This window comes from Nannospalax galili, unplaced genomic scaffold (assembly GCF_000622305.1).
Source record: "Nannospalax galili isolate Female #2095 unplaced genomic scaffold, S.galili_v1.0 scaffold7, whole genome shotgun sequence".
NCBI lineage: Eukaryota > Metazoa > Chordata > Mammalia > Rodentia > Spalacidae > Nannospalax > Nannospalax galili.
This window is the reverse complement of record NW_008359081.1, coordinates 5,618,067-5,634,770: the sequence shown is the minus strand read 5'-3', so window position 1 is coordinate 5,634,770 and position 16,704 is coordinate 5,618,067. Positions and strand designations below refer to the sequence as shown.

The 16,704-nt window shown below is 35.1% G+C and overlaps 1 non-coding gene across 1 annotated transcript; it reads right to left on the bottom strand.

Annotated features, from left to right (window-relative positions):
• Nucleotides 1-15,415: 15,415 nt before the first annotated feature.
• Nucleotides 15,416-15,579, bottom strand: LOC115068363. The gene has a single exon (XR_003847723.1). It is a non-coding gene; the product is annotated as a U1 spliceosomal RNA (small nuclear RNA).
• Between the last annotated feature and the right edge of the window lie 1,125 nt (nucleotides 15,580-16,704).

Sequence of the window (16,704 nt, the reverse complement as noted above, 5' to 3'; positions counted from 1 at the left end):
TTCTTCTGCATAGCACTGTGTTTCTTGTTATATAGATTTGAACTATACACCTGGACTCATTTACACATATTGTATGTATATTTTTCAGCAGACTTTTGAAATAATGCATTTCCCTCTGGTTTTTCACACCTAAGCTTTATTTATGTATCCTCTCTCCTTTGCGTAGCCCTCTCTCCTCCCTTCCTAAATTATGTCTACTGTCCCCATTTCCCCTTGAAATAGCTGTCTCCTATTTTTCCCCTCTTGAACTATGTCTTTCCTTTTATCCCCATGTTTTTTACATAACCCTCCTTCCTCCATTCCCAGGGAAATACCTCCATTTTCCTCACTTTCCCCTTGATAATACTTGTCTCTTATTACCCCCCTCTTCTGAGCTCCTTCTTCACCTGTATCCCCATGATGAAAATAGTATACTGCTCATATGTACATGATTTCCATCTACTAGAGCTTGGACAGTGTACTTGAGAACATACCATGAAGAAGCCAGATTCTATTTCCCTCAGCAGGGATCAGCTCTCACTTGAGTAGCATTTTACTGTGTCTTCTTGCATACTTACTGTGGCTAGGACCTCCAATACTATTTTAAAAAATGTTTGGTGTAGCTGTTCTGAACTTCTTTCTGATTATATCAAAAAACTTCCAGTCTTCACACTTGAATATGATGTTAACAATGGAATGGGAAAAATGCTTCCACACCATGTCTGAGAGAAGGTTAATATCCAAAATACTTCAGGAACCCCTATAAGTCGATAGAAGAAAAAAGTGAATAAATGAGTAAACATTAATGGTGGTCGAATGTATGAGAGACTTTAATTGACATGGCCTTAACCTTATTTTTAATTTTACTAGGTGGAGTTACATAAGGGCACTTCTATGCAAGAACATAATGTACTTTGAGCATATTCTCTCCATACTCTGCTATCCCTCCTTTCTCTCTCCTGACATTGGTCTCCTTTGTTATATTACATTATTTCACTTCTATGTTTATGTAATGCATACATATATTATTTGTGGTTTATATAAACTAGCACCTACAAATAAAAGAAAATATGTCTTTCTAAGGCTAATTCAATTTTTAGTATGGCTATCTCCATTTGCAACTCATTTTCCTGCAGATAATATAGCATCATTCTTCATTTTATTGAAAATAGGTTTATTAGAAAGAGAAAGTATGAATTTCTTGTATGAAAAATATTTACTGTGTATATAGATTGGGCTTAGTCAGCTGGTAGCATAAACAGAACACTATGGGATAGAAATGAAGGAGAAATCAGGTTATTTCTTATTTTTGCTTTTATTGTTTAACACAGTCTCACTCTGTATTCCAAGATAACTTCAAATTCAAGACAATCTTTTTGTCTCACGTTTCTGAGTGCAGGAATGACAGGTCTCAGCCACCTTGGCTAGCAAATCACAATGTTCAACCACAATATAGACTTGCCATTTTATGTTGTTTAAATTCCTGCTGTACTTTTTCTCTTTTCAGGTTCTAGTTCTATTTAAATCCAGTCCTCGTTAGTACAACATTCACCATAGATTTTAATTCTTGTTAGGGCAGAATCTCAAATATCAATCATTTCAAGACGCTACACTATATTTTTGCAACTCCCTCTCCGGAGAATAACTAAGATACATTCATCCTTACTGTCTTTCATTTCTAGGAATAGTAGGATTATTTTTTTTTTGTCTTTTTGAAGCAGGGTCTCCCTGTAGCCCAAGCTGTCCTGGAACTCACTATGTAGACCAGGCTGGACTTGAACTCACAGAGATCCTCCTGCCTCTGCCTCCAAAGTACTGGGACTACAGGCATGCGCCACCACGCCCAGCTGGAAATTTTAACTTTTATTATTCTCTGGGTTTCCTCTAATATCTCTACACTTATTTTTATTTTTAAAGTTAGCCCTATTGAAACATAAGGTTTACTGAATAGATCCCAGTTACTACTTAACAGCAGGAATGATTGTTCTACAGCTGAAATTCTGTGGTAATAATGAGTGTAATAATAAAATAAGAATTTTATAAAAATGTAATGTGCATACATTGTATCAGATTATATGCTCAGAACTGTGCACGGATTTTATGAATTATTATAACTATTATATTATCATTTCTCTAATGAGAGTTGAAATCTAAAGTATGGCATGTCTATTGTACTAAAAATATGCAATGATTTCTCTCAATCATTAAGCACAATAATCTTATATGATGCATAAAGCATGTGGAAATTAATGACCACTATCATGATTCCTAAAAATATCTGTTAGTCCAAATTGAAACCTTGAATTTAGTTTGTTAAGTCATGTGCTGATGATATACCATGATTAGCATTTTATAAGACTTACTACATTTATTATTTTAATTTGTCTCTTCTGAAACAAAATGCGAATAGATATTTCTCCAAATAAGATGTACACATAGGTAAAAGACACAGGAGAAGATGTGTAACATCTTTAGCCATTACACAAATGTGTAACAAAAGCACAATGTGCTATTATTTCACAGCATTAGGAGATCTACAAGAAAAAATGACAGCAGCAACAAAATTTGGCATGGTTGTGGAGACATTAACACCTGTTTTGTTGTTCATTACGTTTTTTCCTTATCAGGTATCCAGAAGTTCATAACAACACAAACTCGAAAATGATCCCAATTTGAATATTTCAGGTGAATTTAGGAATTATTTTGGGAATATATTTCTGGCAGAAAAAAATTTTAGCTTGGCTGCTTCAAACTACTGAATCTTCCAGAATGAATTTAGATCATGCGGCTGGTCGTGTGGAAGGTCCCTTCCTATATTTACTTTTCTCCCCTTTTTCCTTCCTGAAATTTCATCCTTCATTGAAGATGGCTTATCCAAATATTTGTGATGAGCATAGAGCTTAGTCTGACTTCCTAGTAGAACTTATCAAAAAGTCTCACAGTCAGTTTGAAGGAGAATTTGGGGTACAGTAAATCATTCATAAAAACTTATTCTTTTACTTGAATTAAGATTATTAGATAAACTGCAAGAGCAGTTTAACAGTTTTAAGCTTAGAGTACCATAAACTTTCTACACATTCTATAAATTATGGGATGGGACTCTAATTAATAGGGCTCTAATTATGACAGCACATTGTGAAAAAATCTCTAAAGAATCATTAATAACAAGTTCTGTAAAAAAGAAGAACACATAAATCATTTTTAATAAATGTTTGGTCAGTAGGCTATGTGTCTTATTTATTTATATTTGATAATGCACAGATCACAGCAATGAAGGATGGTGGAAAAAGTGAACTCAAATGCCATCCAATTATTATGAAAAATATGTATGAATTTTGTCCTTAAATTATTAAACAAGAAAGCTTTCATAATATTTTTAAGAAATGATGCTTTCCATCATTGAAAGTCCATAATTTAACAGAAATGAAGCATCTTATTTTAGAAATGGTATGATTCAGAAATGCAATGATTCTAGCTTGCGGACATTGATATAGATTCGGTTCATCCACCAGTGCATATTGCAAGATCAAAAGCAGTTAGACCTAATAATAATGTTTTTAAATAATAAATAATATAATGTTTCACTTAATATCCTGAAATAAGCTGTATAGGTATTAGTACCTATTTATAAAAAGAATTTGTGTGTGTGCGTGTGTGTTTGTAATATGCGTGTGTGTACACTCCTCTCCACTTCTGCTTGTGAATGTGTGAATGCCTGAGTGTTAATTTCCGATATCCATGTGGAGGGGAGTATCTTCCTTTATCATGTTCTTCCTCTATCAAATTTCATTTTACTTTTTGAGATAGGCTCTCCTTACTAAAGGAGCTCATAGAGTGACTGGGTTGTTAGGCCAGTAGTCTCCTCGAATCAGCCCGTCTTTGCCTCACTAGCATTGGGATAATAGACATGCACCTTCATACCTTCGTTTTACATGGTCCCTGGTAATCACAACTCAAGTCCTCATTCTTGCACAGATGCAATTGTGTCATCTCCTCCATCCCATACAGATATAACTTTTAAAGTCCATTCCGTATTTTGTGCAAGGCATTACAATTGTCAAGCATTTCATTTAAAAATAAAATACCTCATTATGTAAATTCTGAATAAAGTCTATTCTAGAAAAGGTCATGAGACATTTTAATGCTTGTATCTCTTCCAGAATCACTTGGAGTCTGGCAGTTACAAATACCCACAGAACCGTCAATGTAGTGGTGGGTACACAAATACAGACACCGTTGGACTAATTGAAACAATTTTTCTGAAAGAGTAAGCAATTCTTGATAGCATGTTAAAAAGATGAACATTCAAAGATTCACAATCTTTATGGTTGTTCTAAATCTAGAAAATTCAAGTTACTTTTAAAACTTTACAAACATGAATTTTGTTAAAACATTAAAATGAAGTATGGTTGTAATAAAAACAATTATGAAGAGATATTTTATATTAATGAAAATCCATTAGATATGTTGAAAGTCATCATGGATAGGGTTATTTTGTTATATTTGTGACAAGTTTTAACATTTATGGACATCTGCTGACTAGTTCCAAGTATTTCTTCACCCCTCATCACACTGACAACATAAAAATCTTAATAATCATGCCCACAGCAACACACACACACACACACACACACACACACACACACACAATTCATGTAACAAAGTCATCATCCTTCAACTCTAATATAGATATATGTGCAAATATTGAATATTTTGAGATTCAGTGATCCCTTCAGTTGGTCAAAGAGAAATAAATGAAGACATCATAGAACCATTTTCTTGAAGTGAATTTTGATTCATTAATGGATGCTCTTATTTTGTTAATTCTGCCTCTGAAATTTAGTCTTAGTAAAAACCTTATAGTAGTGCAATAGCATTTTAACAGATGACATCCTCAATGGGGTATGCCAAAATCAATTTCTTTCAAAGAAAGTAAGTAGTTTTAAAAGGCTATTAGCCCAAGGCCATAAAACAGTCTTCAATGGTTTAGTGTTTGTTTGTGTAGCAGGAATTTTCTTTTTTCTCAATTTATTGCCAATAAGTTAAAATATTTCAAACAAAATCTGATATATCTTTAATTTTTTAAAAAGAAATGTAACCTTACTGAGTTCTCAGAAACTTACTATTAGAAATTCATGTCTTACATTTCCAAGTTCCCCATAATTTTTATCTTATTCTGTTACCATTCCAACATGTCTTATCTCAAGAATTTGTTCTTCTGCTTTCATAATTGTGTGCAAATTGCCCTCAGTACGAATGAGTAAATCAAATAACTCAAAGGGATAGTTGAATCTTTTGAAATAGAATGTGACATATCTACTTCTTTTTAACATAATTAATGTTTCATAGGAAAAATTGAAAATAACTATAAGTGCAAAGAAAATGTTACAAAGTAACCTTAGGATAACACTTGTGAGCATTTTTCTTTATGTGCATCTAGTTTAACAAAAACAGCACCATAATGAGGTCTTCGACATTTTTTTCTAAGTTTAAATGACAGCCTAATCATGGAAAAATATAAATACGCAGAGGAAGACAGAGTCAAAATTAAATTAACAATAGCAGTATCTCCCATGACACTAGATCAGTCAGAATTTTCTGAATAGACAAAACCAAGAGCACATGCATTGTGTGTTTGTGTGTATGTGTGTGTGTGTGTGTGTGTGTGAGAAGGGGGGCACAGTGTTCAAGGGAGTAACGAGTAAGCATCCGTGTGTGTGTGTGTGTGTGTGTGTGTGTGTGTGTGTGGTGTCTTTATACATGCCTTATGCATGTACACATACATACAGATAGAGAAAGACCCAGGGAAGTATTAATGTTGCCACTTGAGTTGAAGAGAGTTTGTGGAAAGATGTAACCCGTTAACATGCAAGCAACCCTAATTAAATGCAATGTGTAAAATATAATATCATGAAAGAAGAAAGAGGACCTGTTAAGGGGAATAACAAGGGTGTCAGCGAGTGTTGGCGGAGATAAGAGCAGGTGATCAGAGTGAATCTGAACAAAATGCCATATATACAAAGAGACATGAAATTTTCAAAGAATAGATGAAACATTTAAAAAAGAAGTTCCTCTACTTTACGGAAGGTCATTCTTCAACTAATTAGATGACACCCAAATACAACTGTCATATTGGCATTATTTTTATAGTGCTTTATTTGCAGTTTCTCCAAATTAAATTCTGGTTTTTTTTAAATTTTTATTTTATGTATTTGAGTGTTTTGTCTGTATGTATCTAAGTGCCCCATGTTTTTAGAATGCTAATGGAGGCCAGAAGAGGACGAGAGATGCCATGGAATTCCAGTTATGGATAGCTGTTAGTTGCCACAGGTGCTCAGTAACAAACTCAGGTCCTCTGAAAGAGCAAAAGTGTTCTTAATCACTGAGCCATCTCTCCAACTACAAAATGGCAAGCATCTTCAACAAATGGTGCTACCAAAACTGGATCTCCATCTTCAGAAGAGTGAAACTGGACCCTTATCTTTCACCCTGCACAACTTCAAATGGATCAAACACCTCAATATAAAACCTGAATCTTGGAAACTGCTGGAAGAAAACAGAGGCAGTACACTCCAAGATATAGGCACAGGAAAGGATTTTCTAAGTCGGACCCTAGCTGTTCAGGCATTAAGGTCAATAATCAATAAGTGGGACATCATTAAACAAAGCTTCTGTACAGCAAGAGAAACAACCAAGGAAGGGAAGACGAAACCCACCGAGTGGGAGACAATCTTTACTAGCTGCACATCTGACAGAGGATTAATATCCAGAGTATACAAAGAACTAAAAAAAGAAATAAGAAAATACACTACCCAATAAAAAATGGACAATAAACCTGAACAGAGAGTTTTCAAATGAAGAAATAAAAATGGCTAAGAATCGTCTTAAAAAGTGCTTAACATCCATAGTAATTAGAGAAATGCAGATACAATCCACTTTAAGATTACATCTTACCCCAGTCAGACTGGCTAAGATCAATAGAATGAAAGATTCCAAATGCTAGAGAGGATGTGGAAAAAGAGGAATACTCATCCACCGGTGGTGGGAATGCAAGCTCATGTGGTCACTAACTATGGAAAGCAGTGTGGAGAACTCTCAAAAAAAAAAAAAAACTAAACTAAAAATGAACCTACCATATGATCCAGTGATACCATTCCTTGGGATATACTGAAGGGAGTCATCATACTGTAGAGATACCCATACATCCATGTTTGTCGCTGCTCTTTTTACAATAGTTAAGAAATTGAAACTACCTACATGTCTCTCAACCGATGAATAGACAATAAAAATGTGGTGCATTTACGCAGTGGATTTCTACTCAACAGTAAGAAAAGATGAATTATGAAATTTCATATAAATGGATGGAACTGGAGAGTGTTATATATTATTTTGTATTTTATTTGTAGGTGTGTATTGCCTGAATATGTGTAAGAGCACTTGTGTTGTGTAATGCCCATGGAGGTCAAAAGAGGGTATCTGATCCCCTTGAATGGGAATTAAGTACAGTTGTTTGCCACCACATGGGTGCTGGAAATCCATCCCAGGTCCTCTGCAAGAGCAGTCAGTGCTCTTAAACAGTGAGCCGTCTCTCCAGCAGTGTGTCCTGCCACTACACTGAAAGTGTTGATTGATTTGGAAAGTTTTTTGTTGGAATTTTTGGGATTACTTATGTGTAGTATCATATTATCTGCAAATAAGATTAATTTGACCTCCTTTTTTCCAATTAGGACAAATGTAATCTCCTTTTATTTTCTTATTGCTGTAGCTAGATTATCAAACACTATTGAAAAGGAGTGGGGATAGTGGACAACCTTGTCTTGTTTTGACTTAGAAATTATTACTTAATTAATTGATTAATATTTTATGTGTATGACTGTTTTGCCTGTGTGTACGTAAGTGCACCCATGTTCTGAAAAGTCACAGAGGCCAGAAGAAGGCGTTGGATTTCCTGGAAATGGAGTTAGAAATGGTTTTTAGCTCACATGTGGGTGCTGGGGATCAAACATGCATCCTCTGGAAGAACAGCCAGTGTTCTTAACCTATTAGTCATCCCTCCAGTCCCTGGTTCCTGATTTTAATGGGAATGTTCCCAGTTTGTCTACATTTAGAATGATGTTGGCTGTGGGTTTGTAGTCTAGAGCTTTAATAATGTTGAGATATGTTCCATCCAGTCCCTCTAGAAATTTTCTTATTAATTCACGTTGGATTTTGTCAAAGGACTTTTCTGAATCTATTGAAATGATCATGGGATTTTTGTCTTTCAGTCCAATAATATGATTTATTACATTCATTGACTTACCTGCATTGAGTCATTCTTACATATCTGGAATAAAGCAATCTTGATCATGGTGGATTAACTTCTTAAAGTGTGTCTGTTCACAGTTTGTGAGTATTTTGTTGAGAATTTTTGCATATAGTTTCAAAAGGAATATGGGCCGATAGTTTTATTTTTTGATATGTCTTTATCTGGTTTCACAGAAGGAACTTTTAGAGTTCTATCTCTGTTTCTATGTTTTGAAAAACTGTAAGCTGTATTAATTGTAGATCTTCTTTGAAGACCTGGTACAATTCTGCTGTGAATACATCTGGGCCTGGACTTTATTTATTTGGGAGGGTTTGTATAACTGTTTTGATTCATCAAGTTTTGATGTCCTTATTTTTTATGGGTTTGTTCAAACTTTTGATTTCTTCTTGATTTAAATTTGGTGAATCCATTGAATTAAAAAATTCATCAATTTATTTTTATTAATTTTCAAATTTAATAGATATAGGTTTTAAAGTATTCCCTTTTAATCTTCTGGACATTTTGGTGTCCATTGTGATGTTTCCCATTTTGTGTCTGATTTTGTTGATTTGGATTTGTTCTTTTCTTCTTTTGGTTAGCTGGGCTACGGGTCTACCTATATTGCTTATCTTTTGAAAGAGCCAGCTTTTAGATTCATTGATTCTTTGTATTGTTTATTTGTTTCTATTTCTATAATTAGTACTCAGATTTTTATTTCATCTTTATTGTGGCTTGAGTTTTCTTGAATATTTCTGTCTCTTTTGTGAATTCACTTTTCAAGCCCTGACTTGACTTTGTCATTTCATTCAGCCATATATTCGTATTTTCTTGACGTACAGTAAGATGTTTATATCTATCCTCTGAGTTCTTTGACCTTTTGTTTGTTTGTGCTCTAAAGTCCTTGAAATCTTTGATCATGTTTATGATTGTTCCTTGAAATTCTACATTCTGGGATTCCTATGGGTACTTCTCATTGCAGTACATTTCTGTAGGACTGGTAGAGCATGGTGGGGACACATTATCTTAGTTTTTCATATTTGTGTATTTTATTGCGGGGCTGTGTATTTCCTTCCTTGGTTGTGTGTCTTATATAAAATTCTAGCCTGCTTTTGTTTAGTTGATGCTTGGTCCTGTTTACATTGATGAAATAGCTTGGTTGCTTTCTGAACAGGTATGAATAGTTAGTTGGTCTATGATTCAGGTTCTCATTTTTTTTTTTTAATTTTAATGGGGGGAAAGGATGGTTTCAAGCTGGTAGCTAAGAGCTATCCTGGGGGGCAAAGGAATCTAGGCCTAATTCAAAACTATGAGAATTCTGTGTCTGGGTTCTGGCAGCCTAGTCAGGAGGTCTTAGGCAGGAAGTTCAGGAGGAAGCCTAGGGCCAAGGCAGGAATGAGGACAGCGTGGGGGGCATTTTAGCTAGCTAAGCAGAGTAGAGGTGAGCCCTGGATCAGGAGAATGAAGCTGGGTGGGTGCAGGGGACCAAGATGCACTGGGAAGGGTCTGGTTTAGGAAGCTATTCTGGCCCTCTCAGGTGGGAAGAACAGGAGTGGGCCTAGGCCCATTTCAAAGATAAGGACAGTGTGCAAAGGGTCTAACCAGCTAAAAAAGGCATATTTGTGCACTGAAGTAGGGGAATGTAGATGGTCTGGGTGCTGAGGGATCAAAAGGAACACGAGGAGGCCTAGGCCCAAGGCAAAATGGGTTCACCATGGAGGAGGTTGTAACTAAACAGAGTACTTGTGAGCAGGAGGAGGAGCAGGAGGATGTAGTTGGTCATAGTGCATAGAGCCAGGGAATCAATCTTTTATTTATTTATTTATATATTTTTAACTCTGTCTGGCTTAGAACACCTGGACCTGGCTAGCCTCAAATTTCACAGAGTTCCTCCTGCCTCTGCATTCCTTGTGCTGGGATTAAAGGCTAGGAGCAGCAGGCCTGGCTTCGCTACATTATTTTTAAATTATTCTACAAAGGACTCTATAGTGAAATTTGAATCAGATCTTGGAAACAGGTGAAAACAGTATACTATTATCTCTTGATTTAGGTAAATACTCTAGTGACATAAGATAATCTTTTTTTTTTTAAGGAATCAACCTAGTAACGCTCAAGCACTTCATAAAAAATTGGTATAAATTTCAATATTGTCCCAAATGTTTCCTTCAATTCATGTTTGGATTGAGGATCCCATATGCCTATTTGCTTGTGTTTCTGTACTCTTTTGTTCTTGAATGTTCCCCTCAGCCTTTTGTTTTCATAATTGCGACATTTGAAAATGCACTGGAAAGTAATTTTGTAGAATGTTTACAATTTTATGTAGCTTGATATTTCATGATGGTTGGTTTTAGGTTACACATTTTTTTGGCAAAACTACATTTTACGATACATATTTTTGAAAGTACAATGATTAGATAAATTGTTGCTTACAGTTTTGAAAAGAATGTTGCTAAATGAAGGCTATTTCTTCTAACAATAAAATAGCTTTCAATATTGTGAAAATAAAATTGTACAGAATATCTGTCGTTTAGTTTTCTAGGTAGTTGAGTTTTTCCCCTTAAATTAGATAATTTGGCATTAGGCTATATTTTGGTGCATAATTTCCTCTCTGAATGGGTATTCCTGAAATCACACATTGAGAAAATAATAAAAGGTTATAGAATCCAACATGGTGCTCATGGAGGGAATATTATTTTTATGTATCTTTTATTGAGTTTTGAACATTTCATCTAATAGATCTTAATCAAATTTGACCCTCCTCGCCCATCTTCACCCACCCATATCCCCTCACCTGATTTCATGCATTTTGTGATATATGGTAAGGCCTATCAAGTCAAAGTTTTGTACCCAAATGTCTTTTGGTACAAGTTCATTCAGTGCAGTCTAGTCAGCCTCTGGAGTCACTGCCTTAAAGAATATCAACTCTCCCTCACTCTGAAGTAACCAGTTGCCTATACTTCCTCAGCTAAGGTTGGGGCCCCCTTTTCCCCACATCTAAGCTGGATTTTTGTCTGATTGAGTCAGCATGTGTCTTGCGCATGCTGTCCTCATTGTTGCAAGTTCATGTGAGCCACCATGGCTTATGTTCATGCACCAACCTTGGGTCCTACAATCTTTCTACACCCTCTACCACAATGGTTCGTGAGTCATGGGTGGGTGAGGTTTAATATAGGAGTCCTATCCCGGAATACACACTCTGTAGTTTCTTATGCTCAAATACTTGGTCAGTTGTGGCCTTCTGTGTGCATTGCACTCTGTTGTATGAGGAAGTTTCACTGGTGGGGGTTGAGGGATAATATAGCATATTTAATTTTTTTTCATTCGTACCATATCCTTAAGAATGTAACATAATAGAAATGATAACAAAAGTTTAAAGAGGTGTATGGATTTATGCTTTAAAACTGGGACAATGGATAATATTGTCATAATATTGCTATGGACAGTCATTTTAAGTTCTTATTTTCCACTGCAAAAACAGTACAGTACAAGAATTAAACACGTTGGCTGTGTGGTGACACTCCCTAGGGAGAAACCCAGATTTATGATATCCTAATTTAAAGATCTGGGGTGACTCAAATTTCAGTTCATCTATCTATGAAAAGGATAACATTACAGAATGATACAACTATTTAGGATTAAATGGAACAATATACACAGATTCCTTACCGTGGTTCTTGAAATTCATCCCTTACATGCATCTGCCTTCTAACCTAGATGACCTAGTTCAAATCCATTTTCTGGTCTTGATCAAGTACTTTAACTTCTCTTTATCCCAAGCCCCTATTTTGAAATTGAAGCAATAACAGCACCTGCTTCATAATGTTCCAAGGAGTCTCAGTAACCGATAAGCATATTGCTATTATTTTTCTTATTGATCTTTATTAATATCATTAATAAATTACAATATCCTCAGTAATGAAGTTTTAGAAAAATAAGTGGAATTTAGTGCTTTTGTAAGAATTTGTAATTATTTAAATTCTATTTAAAACTAAAGAAAATACTGAGACAAATATTTCTAAGGAGTATGTGCTTTTCTCCAAGAATGCAATTGCTGAAAAAATTTTCATTTTCAATGAAGATAGCATTTTATAGAAAACTGAAGTTCTTAGAACCAGCTTAGACCTAGCTCAGTGCAGCTTGATTTCCGTCCACCCTGACAAGCTACATTTTCTCTCCCCACTCTGTCCTCATCCCAGCCTTGGGCCTAGGCCTGCTCCTACTCTTTCTCCTGAGACGCCTGGAATAACCTCATAACCCAGACCCTGCCTTTGGATTTTGTTCTCCCTGCACCCAGACTAGTTACATTCTCTTGCTTCAAAGCCCATACATATTCTGCCAAGCTAGTTAAACCCTCCCCATGCTGTCCTCACCCTCACCTTGGTCCTAGGCCCCTCCCTAGTGGTTTATTACTTCCTCTATGTAATGTTACCAAATATATAAATTTTATGCAATTTAATTCCCACAAAAATCTGTGAAATAGGCAGAACAGTGATAATTTTTTTCTGTGTGTGAAATATGAGGAGATTCTGTCATGTGTTACCACCACCTTATCAGGGCTCCAATAATTATTTTTGCAGAAAAAAGATACATCTTCTGACAGTTGGAACATTGCTCTTCTCAGCACATCACAGTGTTACTCAGTGAGGCTTCAAATCTTAAAGTCTGCAAAGCCAATTCCATAAGTCAATTAGGATAGTTTTTTCTGTTTTGAGACTTCACCCTTCTAACTAAAATTTGACTTGGCCATGGTCATCTTGAATTTCGCTTTTCTTCCATGAGACTACTGTGGACATTTTGGTGGTTGTTTTATATGGGCAGAACACACATATAAAGGATAATACATCTCAGATGACTTAAATATTTAAAGGGAACAATTAACCATTAAGATAAGGTTAGAATTATAAAACTATGTGCCATTGAATTGCACAACCAGAACTGACAAGACATCTCTGCTGGTAAAGGGGCTTGTCACTAATCAGCACACACATTGCCATAATAAATAAATAAATAAATAAATAAATAAATAAATAAATAAATAAATAAACCAACCAACTATACAATTCCTTCAATAATGAAACTTCATAGGTTCATATGAAATACATTTGTTTACATCTTACTTTCCCTACATCTCTATTTGCTTTAACACTTCTAAAATATATTTGATCAATTTATTCTATGTATTTGAAGCTGTAGATAAATTTATTTATCTGCCATCTCTTGCTTAGCTAGCCCTGAAACAGGTTTCCCTGATCTCCCTCTATGTGTACTGACAAATGTTAGCTTTAAAAGCAGGAACGCTTTTTTTCTTCAAGGTTTCATTGAATTTTCAAGGGAGAATTAAGGTATTTATTTTTGTGCAACAAAATTCCCCATTGAACACTTATAACATCTGTCTTTTATTTAATGATTTATGAGGTTTTATAAAATTTTTACTTTCCACTTGCATAGAACCCTACAGTTGCAGTTTTTCAAGAGGTTTAATAGATACAAAGACTGCCTTTTACCCTTTTTAAGATATTATCAGTAGTATTACATGCAGTATTGAAAAAAATTAAGAATGCAAAGCATACAGAAATTTTAATGATTTCAAAGTTTAAAATATTTTAGCCTAAATAATATGTCAGGGGAAAATAGAGATCAGAATAGAAAATACAGATGGAGTCTGACCAGAATTCAGGTTAGAGCTATTAATTTACCATAGATCCTATTCGAGAATTAGATTATTAAAAAGTAGATTCTGATTTCTTCTGATAACACGGATAGTCTGATATTGTTTTTGTCATGTTGGTATTGCCTTCATTACTTACTTTGTGGCAAGAAAATTTAAAACCATCTTTTTCATACCATTAGGAAAGTAAAAAGGGATGGAGAAGGAAGGATGGAGGGGAGGGCAAGAATAAATATTTGGAATCATAGATATGATCAAAGCACTTGATCAATGCAATGTACTTATTGCATATGACATAAAAATATGTCATAGTTGACTCTGAATTTGCTGTTTTGATTAGCATAAACTTTTTGAATTCCATTCATTTTCTCCAGTAAAATGATTTTATCTCTTATTTTGAATTAAAACAATTTAAATTGTTATGCATTGTATTAGAAAACACAAAAAAGTAGAAATCATATTGGGAACAAACAGGGCATAGAAAGGGGAATGGTGAGAAGAGGGAGCGGTGGGCAAATGTGAGTAGCAGGGAGGACACATGAATATGTTCTGCCTGAAATACGTGTTTGAGAATACTTAACCAATTATTTTTGTTTAACAAATCTATAAATAAAATTTCAAATTAATTCCAATTAAATAATGAAGTGCTTTTATTTGGAAATTTCATAGTGAAACTCATTAGTTAGTTAACATTAGCTGATTTTAATGAGGAAATTTGTATCACACTCCAAAAGTTTTATCTTATCGGTGCTTAATACATGCCTTTCAACTCTTACTAGAAGCTTGCCTTCCATTCTCAGTTTTCTACCAATGGACATATTTCCACTTGTGTACATTAAATACCTATGAACATGTGCAATCAAATTTGAATGTGAAACCTCAAATGGATTCCCTGACACAAAGCCATTATTGATTACTCACTTCCAGAGACCTGTAATCTTGGTAATGAAACTTTCTATTCTGTTCATAACTTTTTTTCTGAAAACATCATGCTTTTAAATATATAAATACATAGATATATAAAAGGGGTGTGTGTGTGTGTTTTCCTGCACGTAAGATTGACGATCTTTCTGCTACCATCTTGAACCTATGGAATAGGTTTATGTTAAGCATTTTAATGTTATCTATTAATTCTATCTTACCTTTCAATTTTAACTTTTGTGTTATTTCTTTATCTTTTATGATCTAATTGTTTCTCTTTATGTTTTATATTATATTTTCCTACTATTTTACAAGACTGGTTGTTAAATTACATGCCAGAAATTTCAAATCTTATCTTGCTTGGCCCTCCTATATTCTTGTTGATCATTTTTCTTGATTACGTCAAAGTTACTTTGAAAAAATTGAGTCTTACAAGTCTTGATTTTAAGTTTTGCTAGATAACCCAGGAATAGTCTTAATATATGACTAGCTTCTCTCCACTACTGTAGCAATGTACTTCGGTTTTATCTCCTTCATTATTTCTAAGGTTTATTACTTTTTCCCACCTTGGGAGAGCAGGAACACAGTCCCCTGCTACCACAAATTATACAGTCGAGTTTCCCATGTCTGAGGAAATCGCAGAGGTTGGCACATCCCCAAGTGCAAAGAATGAACCTCACCTTGGGAAAACCACCTTCCTGATCATGGGTTTCCTCTGCAAAGTAACAGTAAGATTTATTACTTGTACTGCAGAGAAACTGTACTACTCTTGCCTTTGTAGGTGCTAAACTTATAGCCTGTTCTCTAATTCTTTTAAAGGCATTGGTTGCATTTTTTGACAGGGTCTGTAGATCAGGTTGGCCCAGGTCGCACTTGGTTGCTGAGGATGACCTTTAATGCCTCATCCTCCTGGCTCAACCTCCAAGAACTGGGGTATTTTATTACTATGTCTGGTCAAAATGCTTCTTGCCCCACATTCATACTAAAAATTTTGTTGGCCACAATTTCACTGTTTCTAACAGAAGATATAAGAAATTTATCAATGACTTGAGCCTCAGTTTCAACAGGGCAATGTGAAGAGGGTCACGTGGTTCACAAACATACAATAGACTGTAATTATAGGATGGAAATCCTGAGTTCAGTGAATATATAACTTTTACACTGTGCAGTAAATACAGTTGTTCTGGCTGGGCATGGTGGCGCACGCCTGTAGTCCTAGCACTTGGGAGGCAGAGGCAGGCAGATCTCAGTGAGTTCAAGGCCCGCCTAGTCTACATAGTGAGTTTCAGGAGAGCTGGGGCTACAGGGAGACCCTGTCTCAAAAAAAGACAAAAAATACAGTTGTTCTTTTCATCCAAGAGAGATCCATTTTCCGTCTACTAATGTGATTCAGCATACTACATCTTGACAAAACATATCAGCACAAAGACAGTACCTCTGCATATAAGACATACAAAATACAACACACACTATGGACTGAAATGTGTCCTTTGAAAAATGTATAAGAAATCCTCTTCCTATAGGTAACTGCATTTGGAAATAGGTCCTTTAGTGCACAGTCCCATAAACTGTAGGCAATACAACATGTAAGTGTGGAGGTTGCAAAAATCTTTCAAGTACTGAAAGGTTTCTGAGTATGCAATAAGCAAAAATTAATATGAAATCGAATTCATAATGAATGTGACATGATTTTCTGCTGGCACTCACCTGTGTTGCACCACACAAAATCACTGCTACCTTATGTCTGAAAACAGAGCATGCGTACTCTATATTGAAAATATTGTCAGTCCAAGCAATTCCAAGAAATCCTATCTCAAACAATTCAGCTCAAAAGCAAGAGCTTAATGTTTCCTGG